The 19,327-nt window shown below is 35.8% G+C and overlaps 1 pseudogene; it reads right to left on the bottom strand.

Annotated features, from left to right (window-relative positions):
• Nucleotides 1–18,984, bottom strand: part of LOC124896883 — a 21,247-nt pseudogene extending 2,263 nt beyond the window's left edge.
• Nucleotides 18,985–19,327: the final 343 nt, after the last annotated feature.

The following is a 19,327-nucleotide window of genomic DNA, read 5'->3' on the forward strand; positions in this document are numbered from 1 at the left end:
ATACAAACAACAAGATTACAAAATAATGGATAGTAACTTGACACAAAATATCCTAGAATCTAAGAACCCTAACATGAAGATCAGGACCCTAAGACTAAAAGATATTTACACCAAATTCTTACTTGAATCAAGAGGAACTCATGAACCTCAAGACCCCCAAGTTTTTAGCCAAAAAACAACAGAAGTGTTACTACACTTTGTTGTCTAGTTTTGGGTTCACTCTCAAGAACAAGAGAGAGAATTTCTTAAAATATTACAAGACTTGTGTTTCTTCCATAATAAAAATGAACTAAGTCCAAGAAATAGCCCTATCATTGTCTATTTATAGTACTCCACAAAATGAAAAGAAAATAACCATTCGAGCCTTGGTCTTGGGTGGCTTTGGAGTGTAATAAACTTACACTTCAAAGCCCCTCTTCACACTTCAAAACATGAAATCCCTTAGATGAATTAATTACACACTCACACAAGGCCATTTGCATGAACATGGCTTGGAGTTTTTGTAACTTCCGAGCTTGGCTACGTGTGAATGGTCTTGAGCTAATTGCACTTGTATCATCCTCTCCATCTTGAAGGGAATTTGTCCTCGAATTCGGTGGATGTTCATCCTCAACAGTGGCAATAGGAGAGAGGTCACATATGTTGAAGGTGTTGTGCACTTGATATTCCAGAGGAAGGTCAATTTTGTAGGCGTTATCATTGATTCTTTCAAGTAATTGAAAGGGACCATCACCCCTTGGCATAAACTTGATTTTTCTTTGTGAAGGAAACCGGTATTTTCTAAGGTGCACCCAAACCCAATCACCCGGTTCAAGAATAAGCTTTTTTCTTCCCTTTTTTGCTTTCTTAGCAATCTCTTGATTTTTGTTCTCAAGCTTTTGCCTCACTTTCTCATGCAATTTCTTCATGGCTTTGGCCTTTTTGCTTCCATCTAAGCTAATCATAAGATCACTTGAAAAAGAATTTAAATTCAAAGGGGTGAGGGGGTTGATGTCGTATACACACTCAAAGGGAGTCATTCCCGTACTTGAGTGTATAACCCGATTGTATGAAATTCCACCAAAGGTAGGTGGTCCTCCTTTGAAGTCATTTTGCCTTTAACCATTAATCGTAACATAGAACCCAAAGTCCTATTTACAACCTTGGCTTAGCCATCGGTTTGTGGGTGGCAAAAATTAGAGAATAGCAATCTAGTGCCAAGCCTACCCCACATTGACTTCCAAAAGTGACTAAGGAACTTAGAGTCCCTATCACTTACAATGGTCCTTGGAACACCATGTAATTTGACAGCATTTTCAATAAATAAAGAAGCCACACTTGACGCATCTTCACTTTTTGAACGAGGAATAAAGTGTTCCATCTTAGAAAACCAATCAACTACAACAAAAATGCTATCCCTACCTCATCTAGTCCTCGGCAATCCTAACACAAAATCCATAGATATATCAAGCCAAGGATGTAAAGGAATGGGAAGCGGGGTATATAACCCGTGAGGGACGATCCGAGACTTGGCTCTCTTACAATCTACACATTGACCGCAAATCCTAGCCACATCCTTGTGCATTCTAGGCCAATAGAATTGCTCCTCCAATATCCCGAGGGTCTTGTCAATCCTAAAATGACCCATTAGACCGCCATCGTGTGCTTCCGTCACAAACAATTCTCTCCAATAGCTAGAAGGTAAACACAATCGTCTACCTTTAAACAAGTAACCATCAAACTTGGTATAAGAATTTGAACCCCTATCCGAAACCCACTTATCCCTACCCAATTCTTTGCATTCCCTAAAGATAGAAGCAAAGTGAGGATCCTCAGGATACAATTTCTTTAGGCTCTCAAAACCCATTAACTTTGAAGACAAAGTGGACACAAGTACATGTTTTCTAGACAAGGCATCGACAACCACATTGTCCTTACCCTTCTTGTATTGAATAACATAAGGGAAGGTTTCTACAAACTCAATCCATTTGGCGTGCCGTTTGTTAAGCTTGTCTTATGCCCATAGGTGTTTCAAGGATTCATGGTCCCTCCGGATCACAAATTCCTTGGGCCACAAGTAGTTTTGCCAATTGACCAATGCTCTAATCAAGGCATACAACTCTAAATCATACATGGAGTAGTTTAGAGTAGCACCCTTGAGCTTTTCACTAAAATAAGCAACGGGTTTTAAGTCTTGCATCAAAACAACCCCTATCCATACTTTACTAGCATCGCATTCAACTTCAAAGGCCTTATCAAAGTTGGGCAATTGTAACAAAGGCACGGAAATGAGCATAGCTTTCAAAGTTTCAAAAGCCTTAGCTCGCTTTTCACCCCACTTGAAGGGTTGGTCTTTCCGAATGACCTCAGTCAAGGGGGTGGATATGGTGCTAAATCCTTTGACAAACCTTCTATAAAAACTAGCCAACCCGTGGAAGCTTCTTACTTCACCAACGATTTTTGGGATTGGCCAATTTTTTATAGCATCTATCTTGGATTCATCCACTTCGACCCCTATTGAACTAACAATAAAACCCAAGAAAACAACTTCATTAACACCAAAGGAACACTTTTCAAGATTGGCATACAACTTCTCTTTTCTAAGCACATCAAAGACACTTTGTAAATGCAATACATGCTCATCTATAGACTTGCTATATACCTAGACATCATCAAAATAAACAACAAACTTTCTAATAAAAAGCTTCATCACATGATTCATTAACCGCATGAAATTACTTGGAGCCTTGGTTAGGCCGAATGACATAACTATCCATTCATAGAGACCAAATTTGGTCTTGAAGGTGGTTTTTCATTCATTACCGGGTTGCATACGAATTTGGTGATAACCACTCCACAGATCTATCTTGGAAAATATACAAGAACCATTTAACTCATCAAGCATGTCATCTAATCTAGGAATAGGCTGGCGATATTTTACCGTAATCTTGTTGATGGCTCGACAGTCCACACACATACGCCAAGTTTTGTCCTTCTTTGGCACTAATAATACCGGAACCGCACATGGACTCATGATCTCTTCGATGTAACCTTTGTTGAGAAGTTCTTTAACTTGTCATTGTAGTTCTTTGGTATCCGTAGGGTTGCTTTTATAAGCCGGTTTGTTTGGCAATTGTGAACCCGGTACAAAGTCAATTTTATGCTCAATACCCCGAAGTGGGGGCAACCCTTGCGAAAGTTCTTTGGGAAAACCATCTTCATAATCCTAAAACACAAGAGAAATCAAAGGAGAAATAGAAGAATTAGTGGGGTTTGTGTTAAAACAATGTACCAAAAGAAGCATGGGTATGTCCTCATCATGATCCACAAAGAGTTCCTTCTTTCTAACCAACATCACCATATTTTCTTTTCCATTTGATATTGAGGCAGCACCGGATACCCCCTACCCCACCTACGGTTTCCCCCTTCTTTTCTTTATTTTTGGATTTCTTCCCTTTTTTTTTCAATTCTCTCATCCTTTGATGCAACTCTTTTACTTATGAAGGCAAAAGTGGATGAAGTGTGACCTTTCGGCCATCCTTCTCAAGTGTATATAGATTAGACCTCCCATCATGTTTGGTAGACCTATCATATTGCCAAGGCCTACCTAACAACAAGTAACACGCTTGCATTGGCGTTACATCACAAAGCACTTCATCATGGTAGTTTCCTACCTTAAACCGTATCACACATTGCCTCATGACTTTCAATTCACCACATTCATTCAACCATTGCTACTTATAAGGGCTAGTATGAAGTGTAGTGGGCAATTTCAAGAAGTTCACCACAGCAACACTAACAACATTTGCACAACTACCACTATCTATCACCAAAGTGCACACACTACCCTTCATAAGGCACTTAGTATGGAATAGATTCTCCCATTGGCTAGGATCATCTATTGCCTTACTAATTATGGCACGTCTCACTACAAAGTTTGGAACAACACACTCTCCTTCTTGCGGATAAATATCTTCCCCATCATCATCATCATATGGCTTAACCTTCGTTTCCTCTCCATCTTGAGGCTCGGCCTTATTTTCCTCTCTTTCAACACCCACTTCTTCACCAAGAAAATACAATCTACCTTCTCTTAGGATTACATTTTGTCGGTTAGGGCATTCGTTGGTTTTATGCCCCCAACCTTGGCACTTGAAGCATTGGAACCCTTTAGGATTAGGATACTTGTGAACTTTTTGCCTCGAAGGAATTTTGGGGACTATTTTGGGCTCGGTCAGCCTAGTAATGGTGGGTTGGTCCTTATTTTTTGTCCAAACTGAAGAGGATTAAACCATATCCTTGCCCCTTAGCCAACCCGAGGTCGATTGCCCCTTTGTTTTGAACGACGACCTCTCTTTAAGTTCCCTTTCCATCTCAAGAGCCGCATGGAAAATACCTTCGACGGTATTTTCCCTTTACCAAACTCCTCAAGTTCCACTAGAAGGACTTGGGCATCCAATACCTCCACTAAATCCAAACCCTCCCTTCCAAGCTCCACTAAACCAAATACCACCACTTCCACAAAATACAATTCCTCCAAATCAAGTCCCAAATGTCCAAAACCATCCTGTCCACTTTGAGGAATATGGTAAAGTGGATTATAAAGGGTATGGAGCCTTTGATGAGGCTTACATGAGGGGTGATGAGAATGGGTTGGTCTATTGGAGTCTCGGGTTAGGGGGTTATGGGTCATTTGGCTTGCGGTATTTAGTGGTGCTAGTGAAGGATTTTGGCAATTGTGGCCATGTTTCGGGAGTAACGGTGGTGGAGGAATTTATATCATGTCCACTTGAGGAAATATGTCGAGGGGTAGAAGGGTGAGAGTTTCTTTGAATCTCCACTTGTTCTAACCTCCCACTAATAGTCGTTACTTCTCCCCTTATGGCTCCCACTTCCGTACTTAACCTTTCAAGAGTTTGGGTCATAGCCTCAAGAGTGACCCTCATATTCTCCATTTCATTAGAATCCACGGTTTGAGACGTGGTTCCCTCCATTGTGAAGGTATCACCTACACAAGCAACAAATAAGTTAGTTTAAAACCTTTCCTCACTCACACTCTCTTGGTTCACACACACTCAAGCTCCACAAGTGTTGTAGATTGGCTAGTAACCCATGAATCCTTAAGGTATGAGTATGCTCTTGTCCAGAATGGATTCTTTTTTGAAACTCAAAGAATTCTCATTGGACTAGAGCCAAGAGTTACAACGTATTCAAATGATAAAAGCACACAAACAAACGTTGACACGAACACAAAGCTTCAAAGGGCTAATTGACAAGCTAGTAGGAATGTATTAGTTTGTTAATTAGTTCTCAAGTCAATTATATGAAACTAGGAATCAATAATTAGAAACTAGAACATCCAAATTTGAGCTTAATTATTATGTGAAAAGTAACTAGGGTGACTTGGTCAGCATGTCACTGGCCACGGGCCCACATACGTTGTTCATCAACTTGAAGCCTTGGTCTCTTTATATCATGTGTAATGGATGACTAGTTATTGGGAGGAAAACATAAAGTTTTGTAACTTTTTTTTAAAAAAATTTTCAAACTCAAAAGGTGATGTTTGACCTTACTAGTTCCACAAGACAAGGTTCCTTGTTTTAAGGGAAAAGTGGTTGTCAAGTCTAGAAAGGTGATGTTGGCGAGTCTTCTCACAAACAACTTTTTCAATTTTGTCTTGCAACCTTTTTGGATCTATTGCTCTTTTAAGAGATAGGATGAAGAGAAACTTTTAAGATGAACACAACATCAACACCTTCAAGAACAAAACAACAATACACCACAATGGCACTCCAACATCCAACACAAGTCAAACTCAAGGCCACTTTAAGTTTTCAAATTTAGATTTAGACACTTTTTTGTGTTGGTGGGGAAGAGACCAACACAAGAAACAAACTAAACAAGTAAAATCTTTTGTAGATCTACAACCAATTTTTGACCAAAATATTCAAGAACACACTTTTTGGTAAGAGCTTCCCAAGATTGGTTTTGTAAGAACAAAATCAAGCCTTGAGCTTTGATACCAAATGATACAAAAGATCAAACTTACAATGAGGAATCAAGAGAACAGCAAGAACAACATCACTAGAGAATCAAAGGCCCCGCTCGGCTTCTCTAGGTTTTCAAGGCAACAACGATAATATTCAACAAGATAGATAAATAACACAAGATTGCAATAACTATAGTGAATCGAAAGAGCCCCACACGGCTTCACTATATCAAGATACAAACAACAAGATTACAAAATAATGGATAGTAACTTGACACAAAATATCCTAGAATCTAAGAACCCTAACATGAAGATTAGGACCATATGACTAAAAGATATTTATACCAAATTCTTACTTGAATCAAGAGGAACTCATGAACCTTAAGACCCCCAAGTTTCTAGCCAAAGAACAACAAAAGTGTTACTACACTTTATTGTCTAGTTTTGGGTTCACTCTCAAGAACAAGAGAGAGAAGTTCTCAAAATATTACAAGGCTTGTGTTTCTTCCATAATAAAAATGAACTAAGTCCAAGAAATAGCCCTATCATTGTCTATTTATAGTACTCCACAAAATGAAAGGAAAATGACCATTCTAGCCTTGGTCTTGGGTGGCTTTGGAGTGTAATAAACTTACACTTCAAAGCCCCTCTTCACACTTCACAACATGGAATCCCTTAGATGAATTAATTACACACTCACACACGGCCATTTGCATGAACATGGCTTGGAGTTTTTGTAACTCCTGAGCTTGGCTACGTGTGAATGGTCTTGAGCTAGTTGCACTTGTATCACGATGGTTTTAGACGGGCTAGAGGTAGACCGAAGAAATATTAGAGGGAGGTGATTAGGCATGATATGGAGCAATTACAGCTTACAGAGGACATGACCCTTGGTAGGAAGGTGTGGAGGACGCGGATTAGGGTAGAGGGTTAGGGGGTGGGAGTACGACGGTAGTAATAGGGGAGTGCTCCTTTGGGTCTGGAGTTTCTGGTTCGTAGTAATGGGGCTGTAGTTTTTGGGGTTACTGGTGTTGGCTTTTTTGCATCCCGTACTAGTTTATTATGCACTTATCTTTTGTGTTTGTTATACTGTTAGTTTGTTTTGTGTGCCATACTAGTTTGTATCCGCTTACTTTTTGTATTTGTTATACTGTTATTGGTCCTAAGCTGGGGGTCTATCGAAAACAGTCTCTCTACTTCTCTTGAGGTAGTGGTATGGTCTGCGTACACTCTACCCTCCCCAAACCCCACTAGGTGGGAATACACTGGGTATGTTGTTGTTGTTGTTGTTGTTGTTGTTGAATATTTATGTATTGATTTGATATATACATCCGGTGGGTATAAATTTTAACCGTACTCACCCATCATCTCATCCGCCATAAAAAAAATTCAGGCACACAATAGAAAGAGGTAATTCCATTTGGCTATATAAAAGTTATTATTTTATTTCAAAATTAGTGTGTGACCGTAAAAAAGAAATTACGTACAAGAATCAGTGAGTGGCCAACTTCTAATTTTCAAGTAATCCGTCGTAAATTTTAAGACCTAATAATGACCGTAAGTAAACCTATTGTGTTTTCCTATCAAATTGAGAAAGAAAGAAAATGAACAGAGTTTCATGCAAATATACCAAAAAGGAAAAAACAATACTAACAAAGAAGAATGGATAGAAAGAAATGTGTATATATATACCATATTATTAGGGGTGGCTCGAGGGGGAGATCTCCAAAAATTTGAGGTCCAAAAGCTTTAAATTAATGATGAAATTTATAATTTTATTTTTGTTTAAATATTATAAAGTTTATATTAAAATTATTTTTTATAGAAAAAACTATCTACCTTTTATATTATTAAAATTTTGAATTAAACTATGTGCATCTTTATATTAGCAAATAAAATATTATACAAAATCATCCAACAAAATGTATTGTAAAAAAATGACTACATCTTATTATCTTGAATTAATTTTAACCAAAATAAATATTAGCAGTAAACTTATGAGAAATAACCTGATCGATAAAGTCAAAACTTGGTAACTAGTCAAAAGTAAGAAATCCTATTGTTCTCGAATCATGAGAAGTAAATGGTAACAATTATGGATAATGAGATTGTAAATGCGTGGAAATTTTTATTTACTATGCGGCAAAAATTAAAGTAAAAATATAAAATACTTAAATATAATTAGGTAACAAAATTTTATATACAAGACATTTAGCACACAACATAAAAAAAAAAAAAATTTCTTATCCTAAACAGAGTATTATATTTTACTGTGATAACATAATTAGCACATCCTCAACATTTGCACACCATCGCTCCGATATTTCCTTAAAACCTATGAGTTTTAGCAAATCGTATATATACTAGAGAAAACGACATGTTTTCCCTTAAAGTTGCAACATTTAGCCATTGTGAAGAAGAAAAGTATTCATTTTCTGGTATCAAACAACATAACAATGCCGTTAAGGATTATCACGGCCATTTTAGGTATTTGTGTGAGACTTGCAAAAATGTTTTTCCAAGTGCAATCGTGTTGGAACTTCATATTGCCGCTGGTCACTAATATGGTATAAATGTTTGTATTTTATTTTATTGTAGTGTTTGTGTTAGTGTTAGTGTTGCTAGTGTGGGTATTAGTGTTAGTGTGGGTATCGATGTGGCAAAGATAATTATCTCAATTTTCAGTATTCGTGCGATACTTGCAAAAATGTTTTTTCGAGTGTAATGGGTTGTAACTTCATACTGCTGCGGGTCTCTAATATGGTATCCATGTTTGTATTTTATTTTATTGTATATTTTAGTTTATTGTATTGTACTGTATTGTGTGGGTGTGGGTGTGGGTTATGAGTTATGGTGAATCGTGTGGGTGTGGGGGGGTGGGGGGGAATGCTGAATGGTGTGGGTGTGGGTGTGGTGTTGGTGTTGGCGTTAGCGTGTGGTTTCGTCTGAATGGTGCGGGTGTGGGTGGGGTGTTGGCGTTGGTGTATGGCTTGATCTTGTCTAGGTGTTGGTGAATGGTTTGGGTGTGGTGTTGGCGTTGGTGTGTCGTTTGGTCTGGTCTGGGATTGGGTGTTGATGAATGGTGTGGGTGTGGTGTTGGCGTTGGTGTATAGCTTGATCTGGTCTGGGTGTTGGTGAATGGTTTGGGTGTGGTGTTGGCATTGGTGTATAGGCTTGATCTGGTCTAGGTGTTAGTGAATGGTGTGGTTTGGTCTGGTCTAGGTGTTGGTGAATGGTCTGGGTGTTGGTGAATGCTCAGGTAATGACTGAAAACTTACTGTCAACAGCTTAAGGCACACCTCAATATGAATCCCTTGCTACACCTGGTGATTAAAAGTCTTAGCTGGTGAATTTTCATCTTGGCACATAGAGAGAAACAGTGGAGGCACTCATTCTAGCTTGGACATAGCATTAGACAGATGTAACGAGGCTGCAAAATTTAAAAATCAAGGGACTACAGTAAAAGCAAAAAAAGAAAAAGAAAAAAAGAAAATGCCTTAAAGCTAATACAGGCAGACGAAAAATTCTTCGTTGTGTGAGGACTCCTTTTAAGGAAGAAAAAATAGTGGGTTTCACATTTTGTAATAATCAGACAATTTAATATTGCCAACCTCACCTATCCCTACTCCCAAAAATTTTATGTTTGAGAGGCCAAAATATTAATTCCTCCGTCCCATTTTATTCGTCTCAAATTTCCTAATTTGATATCCCATTTTACTCACAAGATAATTTTTTTCCCCATTATACCATTAGTGTAATTAATTACTCTTTCTCATTAACATTTTTGAAAAAGGTTGCAAAGATGAGTACCATTAAAAATATAAATGATACTTTGGTATTAAATATCCATCGGAACTAACAACAAGATACAATTAAGAGGGGCAAAATGATAAAGTTACATTACTAATCATTATTTTTTTAATAGTTATGTTATCCCAATTTAAGAAGGGTAAAATGGGATGAAGGGAGTACATGACAGACAAAAGTTGTGTAAAGATCCTCTATTATATTATCAAGTAGGAATAATGAATTTCACTATCATAAAAAGAAGTCAAAGTCCTAAATGTCTTTTTATTTTCTTCTATCTATTTCTATCATATTTTACATTTCTTTTATATAGCTGCTTTGCAATATTTTCATTTTTTTGGTTTAAATAAATGTTTGATTTATTTGCTCTAATAATTTATTTATTTTTATTTTAATATTTTCATTCACCGAAAGTCCTCATTACCAAACAAACCCTATGTGATAAAGTAATATGTGTAATAACTTTAAGGTTAGATAACTTTTATGTAATAAGAAAATAAAGATTATTTTTGCTAAACTTGAAGTTAAATAATCATTGATGAAATTTATCTTAAAGGTTTTATTTTTGCAATCTAACTTTCAATTCTAAGTAGACATTCGACCATGAAAATAAAAAATATATTCACTTTATTTGATATTTTTAAAGTTAAAAATAGAGTTGAGTTGTATTTGATTATAGTATTTTTGGAGTTGATTTGTTTTTAAAAAAATATAAAAAGTGAAAATAAATTTAAAAATAAAATTTTATGAAGTGGAGTTATTTTATGAATATAAAAAAATTATTTTTTTAAAAAAATAATAAAGCAAAAAGTGAAATCAAAAGTAGTGAAAATACGTCTTGAGATGTTTTTCAAATTCTCAAATATAATTTCAAGTTGTATTTGATTTATTTATGGCCAAACAAGTATTTTGGAATAAAGTGAATGTATTCTAAAATATAACGAATACTATCTATAGCCGAATGGAACCTTTATTACAAAAGGTATGACCAACACAACTTTAATTTCAATTCTAAAATTTATAAATAAAGTAATTTTCTTATTTCACGACCAAATGTCCATTACAACTTTTTGTGGTCCTTTGAGCTTGTAATTGTGTTATTTAATTTGTGCAATGAAATATCATGAGTAAATTTAAATTTAAAAAATTAAAATATCCTAGGTTATAGCGGAGAGATGAATTGGAAGAGGTGGGGGTGGAGGGGTGAGAAAAGAAAAGGCAGTTAATTTCTCAAAATGTCATTGAACTTATGTAAACATCCCACTAAAGTAACTTTTGTTTCTTTTAGGACAATATTGTTACTGAACTATGCACTTCTTTCCATTATAAGGTAAAACTAAGAAATTGTTAAGGAGATGTTTGGAGAACCACAAGAAAGGTGAAATTAGATGTAATTACATAGTCTAATTCTCAATTTCGAATAGAGAATTAGGTGCAATTACGTGATGTAATTACAAAGTTACATTTTATTTTATTTTTTTAAAATAAAATTTAATATATTTTTCTTTTAAATTTCTTTTTTATTTCTATTATTTTAATTTCTTTTTAATTTTTACTTTTTTTTCATTTTAAATTATTTATCTTTCATCTCTTTTCTTCTCATTTTTCAACTTTTCTTCTTATGATTCAATATAATTACTCATATTTTTTTTCTTTATTTACCGCATTATTGCATTTTATAATTTTTATTCTAGTGTTTGAATTAAAGTAGTATTTTATTATTGAATGAGATTATAGACATGTGTTTTTCGTTCTTCTGAATTATATTTACTCTTCGGAATTTTATACAAGAGTGTTATTTTTTTCTCTTGGATTTTGAATTTATGTTTCGGTTTATTTGTTTTAGTAGTATAGACATGCTATTTCATATTGCATGTCATTGCAAATTGTCTAATAACATATAATTTCAATTTTTCTATGGCTTTCCAAATATATCCTTAACTATTTTTTAGTTTCACCTTATTTTGGAAAGATGTACATATTTTAATGACAATATTTTCCTAAAAGAAATTAACAAAAGTTACTTTGGTAGCATGTTTGCACAAGTGCAATGACAATTTGAAAAATTAACTCGACAATTTGAAGTGACATGCAATATAAAATAACAAGTCTATAGTACTAAAACAAATAAATTGAAACATAAAACAAAACACAAATTGAAAATTCAAGAAAAAAACACAATACTCTTATATAAAATTCCAACGAGTAAATAATTCAAATGAAAGGAAAAACACATAAGTCATCTCATTCAATAATGAAATACTATAATTCAAACACTAGGATAAAAATACAATAATGCGCTAAATGAGGAAATAAATACGAGTAATTATATTGAATCATAAGAAGTAAAGGTTGAAAAACGAGAAGAAAAGAGATGAAAGATAAATAATGTAAAATTAAAAAAAAAAAGTAAAAATAAAAAAGAAATTAAAATAATAGAAATAAAAAAGAAATTTAAAAGATAAGGATATTAATTTTATTTTTTTTAAAAAAGAAATAAAATGTAACTTTGTAATTACATCACGTAATTGCACCTAATTCTCTATTTCTAATTGAGAATTGGACTGTGTAACTATATCTAATTTCACTTTCCTTGTGGTTCTCCAAATATATCCCTAACAAGTTCTTAGTTTTACCTTATAATGGAAAGAAGTGCATAATTTAGTGACAATATTATCCTAAAAGAAATAAAATACTTTAATAGGATGTTTACACAAGTTCAGTAACATTTTAAGGAATTAACTCAAGAAAAGGAGGTTATAATGAAATGAAACCCACAATATATTTTTTGACAATTAAAAATATCCTCACTCAACTAGGACAACTTACGCGTATTGCGCGTATACATTAAATTAATATTTTTTATTATGATTAAGTAATTAAATTAAGTAAAATGCATGTTTATTAATCATGGTTAAGTAACATGAATTATAAATTTAAATACATGACATGTATGTATTGACTTGGTATATACTTGGGCGCTGAAATTTTATTAAATTTAAATCCGTACGAAATTTGGATTATATTAAATTCAAAATATATTAGTCCCAAATAAATATTGTGAGTTAATATAATTGGATTAATTATTTAAGTCCCAACATGTATAGATTTAAATAAGGTCCAATATTTATTGGGTTAGTCCATTAATTTGGGCTACAAATAATGAGTCCACTTTACTAAGCCCAAGACATTTTCATATTAGAGAGGCCCAAATAAGTGCCACGTGTAAAATGATGTGGCATGCCAAGTCAATGAAATGAGCCAATAGGACTAGGCCACATGTCAAAATGATGCAGTAGGCCCAATGAAATCAAAAGCCATAAAAGGTGTCATGACACTCAAATCTGATTGGTCAAAGGAAGTTCATCTTCATCATGACTCTTCTCTTTCCACAACTATGAATAGGAGTCTCATAATTCAAAAAAAGACCCTCCCTCCCCAGAACTCTAACAAGAAGCAAGAGAAAGCTCATGGATCAAACGCTGCAATTTCTCTACAAAGCTTAAGCATTCAAATCAAGTTCATCAAGATTCAAGATCAAGACCGCAATACTCAAGAACAAGCTCAAAAGCCCTTGAATTTAAGCACAAGTCAAGATTAAGTCCCTCAAATCAACAAATCAAGTTCAAATTCAAGATTAAGCTTTAAGCCCTTGAAATCAACAAATTAAGTTCAAATTCAAGATTAAACTTTAAGCTCTTGAATTTATATTTTAAAAGACAAATCAGAAGATTCATAGAGATTGTAACACTCACGTTAAAATTAATAAATTGATTGTTGCAATATTTTCTTGTCTCGATTATTATTATTTTCGGACTCGAGAATTTTATTGTCCAACAAATTCTGGCACGCCCAATGGAACAATCTCTACCTCTTATCTTAACTTTTCATACTTCAAAGTTTAAGAACAACGAAATGACTTCTAAGAAGGTCAACTCTCAATCAACTGCTTTAAGCTTGCTGGTTCAAAGTTCTCTGTTGAAGTAGAAAGCATCCTTGGTGTTAATTTCAGAAGCTTAGGAGCTGTCACAAGGAGCAAGGCAGGCTTGCTAGGACAACAAACGCATCTAGTGTCATCCGAACTAACTCCAATTTTTGGATCTTTAATCCTAAAAGAAAAGAAGTCCAATGCAAGTGCTTCGAAAGGAGGAAGCAGTGTGGCGGAATCACTTAAGAAGATTCTAGCTCTACTTGAGCATTCAGGTTCTAAATACTCAGGCTCAAAAATCGATGGTCGTTCAACAAACGCGTCATATCCACTTACATCGCATAAGCTGAGCACTTTGAAGATCAACTTATGCAACAATCCGTGTTACTCCCTAACGTCTCCAGTGATCATTCAAGCAATGGTGACTGATGCCTCATCTATGGAGGAACAGCTTGCGAATCTGACAAAGGCAATTGAGGGCCTAACCAAATATGTTTAGAATCAAAATGCTCGGATTGATAAGATAATGGATAGAATAGAAGGCCTGATAGACGGAGAGTCTAGCCACGCACCTGGAAAATCTCCATAGCTCATGAGACAGAACATTCTATGAAACAAACACCACCAACTAAAAAAGTACAGGTTTTTTCTAAGGGAATGATCCCGATTGAGCAATTAAAAGAATTCATTAAAGGGACCCTCAAAGACATGTATGATGTTGTCACCAAGTCTTCCCTTGCGTATGTCGAGCCCTACACTGAGAGAATAGATAGCCTCAAAATGCTTGCCGGTTATCAACTCCTAAATTTCAACAATTTGAGGGCAAATGGAACTCAAAACAACATATTGCACACATTGTTGAGACATGTAATAATGTTGAAACTTACGATGACTATCTTGTCAAATAGTTTGTTCTTCCTTAAAGAGAAATTCCTTTGATTGGTATACGAACCTTGAGCCTAACTCTATCAATAGTTAGGAGCAATTGGAGCATGAGTTCCTAAATCGCTTTTATAGCACAAAGCGTACAGTGAGCATGGAAGAGATCATAAATACTAAACAAATAAAGGATGAACCAGTCATTTACTTCATCAATCGATGGAGAAATGTTAGCCTAAACTTCAAAGATAGGCTCAACGAAGTTTCTGCAATAGAGATGTGCGTCCAAGGAATGCACTGAGAGATTCTCTACATCTTGTAAGGCATTAAGCCTAAATTCTTTGAAGAGTTAGCTACCCGAACTTACGATATGGAGTTGAGCATGTCTTCTATTGGAAAGGGAGCAACGCCTATCCATGACCCCAAAGGGGAAAGGATAAGCAGAAATCCAAAAGATGGGGCATGTTTTTCCCCAAAAATGAAAACAAAGAGTCCATTAATGTTGATGTGTCTCCTATAAAGGTCACCACGAAGGTGAGCAAGAAGCAAAGTCTGAAGACGACTTCTGGAGCACGTCCAAATCAGAAAATTTTGAAGAAGATGCAAGAAAAGGAATATCCCTTCCTTGATTCTGATGTTGCTGAGATTTTCTATGAGTTCCTTACGCATAAGCTCATTAAACTCCCAGAGATGAAGCGACCCAACGAAGCTGGAAGGATCCATGACCCTAATTATTGCAAATATCATAGGCTTGCGAGTCACCCTCTGGAAAAGTACTTTGTCTTTAAAGACAAAGTCATGCAACTGACAAATGAGAAAAAGATCTTCTTTGACGATGAGACGGCCAGTTCTCATCAAATCTCTATCACTTGTGGCTCACTCGATCCAGTACAAATATGTACTGAAGTACATAGTGAAAACTATTAGAGCCTGATTGTCACACCCTTTTTTAACCAAAAAGAAATTGATTTCAAGTTTGAAATGGTTTTTATTTATTGAGGTGACAATAGATTGAAAATTGTTTTGAAGAGGATTCATTATATTCAAAACTCAGAGTCGCCACTTGGCATAATCCGGTATGTCAAGTCACCTTTGAAAATTATTTTCAAAATGATTTGACTCTTTAAGACTGGTTTGCGAACAGAGATTCCGGCAAAGGAATTTTGTTGACCCAGGGGAAGGTATTAGGCACCCCTCGATTCCGTGGATCAACCACGTTCGCTTGGTGGATCATATAGGCTAATTTGATATTACAAATGTATAAACCACACAAAACACATAAAACAATCAATCAAACACATGAAACAAAACAAATCCAAAAATATAATGTCCAGTCCAACTATTACAACCCGAAATAAAAAAGGTACTAAATGGTAAACCTACACTAATCCTAAACTATGCTCCAATGCTTTACCCGATACCTCAGGCCTTCATCACGAACATCCTCCGGGTACAAGATACCTCGGGGCATTTCCCGATGAATAAATACAAATGATTTCGGGGCATTCCCCGGCTAAATGAATACAATTGATTCAAATGCGGTAAATAAAACCATTCAACACATATTTCAAACATTTCACCAATTTCACAATCCATAAGTTTGCCTACCCCTATCGTTTGCCTAACGATCCGTGGCCTAAACATGATACTATCGAACTTAACAAAGTCTGCATTCATTCCGAATCAGGAAATCATCTCTAAACCAACATAACTCAATATTCATTTTTAACAATTTTCGATCTTTTTCCCAAAAATCCAACTTAATCCTTAATAAGATATTATTTTATCACACAAGCCATAATCAACCCATAATCAAGGAAATCAAATACCGAATCAAAATGAACAACAATTCACATCATCACAGATCAACCAATACACCCTATTCGATTCATAGCATCGAACATGATAAACAACGAAATAAAGAAGAGAAGGAATAGAATTGGACCTCGATTGAAGCTTTTATTGTGCCAAATTACACGATTAGAACATGGAACCGGATCCAAAAACCTCAGATGAAACCTCAAACGAGCCAACTCCAAACTGAAAATTACAATATAGAGAGAAATTCGAACAGATTTTGGTAGATTCCTGGGTGTTTGGGGATGTTTTTGAGGTGTTGGTCGCCGAAACTACTATTTTTGTGACCCCGGAGCTCCGGTGAGCTCAGCGATGGTAGAGATTGAAGAAAACAGGTCAGATTTCGAGCTTCTTTATTGACCCTATTCTCTCTTTCTCCCTGGCGATCCCTCGCTTCTCTCTCGATTTTACTCTCTCATCTTCTCTCTCTTCGTTACCTTCTGTTCTCTCTCCGTCTCTCACTGTGTGGCTGTGTGTATTGTGAATAGATGGAAATTGGGTCCTTGTTAAGAAGACTGCGGTATGTGCATGAATGGGTACCCGTGCATTTTGTGTGTGTATGCTCTATTCTTCTTCTTCAATGTCTGTTGGTGGTGGTATGTAGATGAATTCTATGGAAGCTCTGATTGTGGAAAGTATCTCTTCCCCAAATGGAAGAAGAGAGTCCTGCGTATATTTTATGTATGTCTGTATGCGAATATGGTGATCGAGAGTATGTATTGTGAGAGAGTCTTGCGTATAAATTGTTCTGTGGATGATGAAGAAAATGGATTGTGAATTGCATTGTCTTGTGATGGAATTTCTGAGGGGTGATCTGTGTATTCGATTATTGTGTGTGCGTGTATATATCCATGGAATGGAAATGGAAGAATTCCTTTTCTTTATTCTGTTAGAGAGAAATTAAGATGTGAATGAAAAGGGGGCTCACGTGGATATAGGAGTGTGGGGTGGTGAGGTGTCCGCTTTTAATTGGAGAGGTTGTTAGGATAGGATTAAAATAAGGTAAAATTTGTTAAGGGTTGTTATTTTTGTCATTTTATGGCGTATAATTATACGGGTGAGGGTTCGTGGTAAGGTGACCTAAAAATGGATAAAACTGGACTTCGGGAGGGACAAAATTAGGTGTCTACACTGACAGGTCTTCAGTTGACGAAGGCGATGACGAAGGTTTGACTCTGGTGACTAGGCGTAGACGTAGGAGACGAGTGTACAACGAAGTCATTTGAGCAGCCAACTAGAAAGAGGATGATAAAGAAACAAAAAAAAAACAGAAGTTGGTTGAACTTCCAAAGAAGACGAGGGTAATAGAACTTCACCACCAAAAGTCACGGTGTCCAGTAATGTTGGAAGAATTCTTACCAAGTTGGTTTCTTGCAAAGACTGTAAGTCAACCTGGAGACATCTTGTTTTAATACTGCCAAAGAGAGGGCAAAAGGTGAAAACCCATCCGTGGACATGGAGGTTCCTCCATCTTCTGAAAATCCTACAAGCCACTTAACCAAGAGGCATATGTGTGTGACACAAAAGTCACATTTACAAATAGTGACTTTTGCTTGGAGGAACCCTGCACATTTTATCCAAATCAACACTAGGTATTCACTTAATCTTGTTAGATCTATACGCTTTTCTTCTAGTATTTAAGGCTCTTTATTTTGGGGGCGTATATGATACCTGGGCTCCGGGAAGGGGAGATGTAAGAAAAATTACCAACTTGACCCTTAGCCCGAGTATCATATTTGGTTATTTACTAAAATTGCAAAATACATTAAGTAAAATTAAGGCAAAATGACCTTCTGTACCCCTGTACTATGTCGATTTTGTAAGTTGGACACTTTTACTTACATGTTTGTCATCTGAACCCTTTAACCCCTTAAAAAGCAACATTTTGCATCCTTTGACCATTGACCGAGCCTATGTGACATTTAAATGCTGACTAGGATAAAGAGAGTGTAGTCACACGCTTGGGGGTGAGAGTGGGGGTCAATTTTTGATCAATTTTTTATTAAAATATTTTTTTAAAAAAAAAAGTGGCACTCAATTTTTTTCAGTTTTTTAATTTAAAAATATTTTAAAAAATTAATAAAATAATAAATTTAAAAATGAAAAAAAGGTCACTCCCAACCCCCTCCCCCACCCCACCCCCCCCCGCCCCCGCCGAACCCCCCCCCCCCGCCCAGCCCCGTCGCAACCCCCCCACCCCACCCAGCCCCGTCCCAACACCCCCAATCCCACTCAGCCTCATCCCAGCACCCCCCACTTGATACCAACAACAATGTACGAAAAAATCACTTTCCTTAGCATCTCCACTTCACTATTTTTCCTCAAAAAAATTCAAACCTTCATTGATGCCAACAACAATGTACAATCGCCCTCCATTGTCCACCATTTCACTTCTCCATTCGAACTCAAACAAGTCATTGCCTTCCTCATCAAAAGCACCAAACGTCTCTCTCTCCTTCCCTTTCCTCGTATTGCTTTCATTTGTGCACTCACTCCTCACTTTTCCTTTGCACAACAAATCTAGACAATCCCTGAAGAGGGTCATTGCTTTTTTTTTTTTTTGGTCAAGTCTTTGCTGTGGTTGATATTGTTGTTGTTGTTCATTGTAAAAGAAAAATTGAATTACCTAAATCACAAAAATTTCAAAGAAAGCATAAAAATTAAATTTTTACATTGAATTTCAAGTTTCTTAGATTACCCAAATCACAAAAAATTTAAATAAACCATAAAAATTGAGTCTTTACGTTGAATTTCAAGTTTCTTGATTCACCCAAATCACAAAAATATCCAAAAATCTTTCTTTTCATACTTCTTAAATTTTTCGGCGCTTACTTTTTAATTTTTTCGTAGAGCAAGAAGAATAACAAGATGAAGATGATAAATAAAAA

This window comes from Capsicum annuum, chromosome 3 (genome assembly GCF_002878395.1).
Source record: "Capsicum annuum cultivar UCD-10X-F1 chromosome 3, UCD10Xv1.1, whole genome shotgun sequence".
In the NCBI taxonomy this organism is placed as follows: Eukaryota; Viridiplantae; Streptophyta; class Magnoliopsida; order Solanales; family Solanaceae; genus Capsicum; species Capsicum annuum.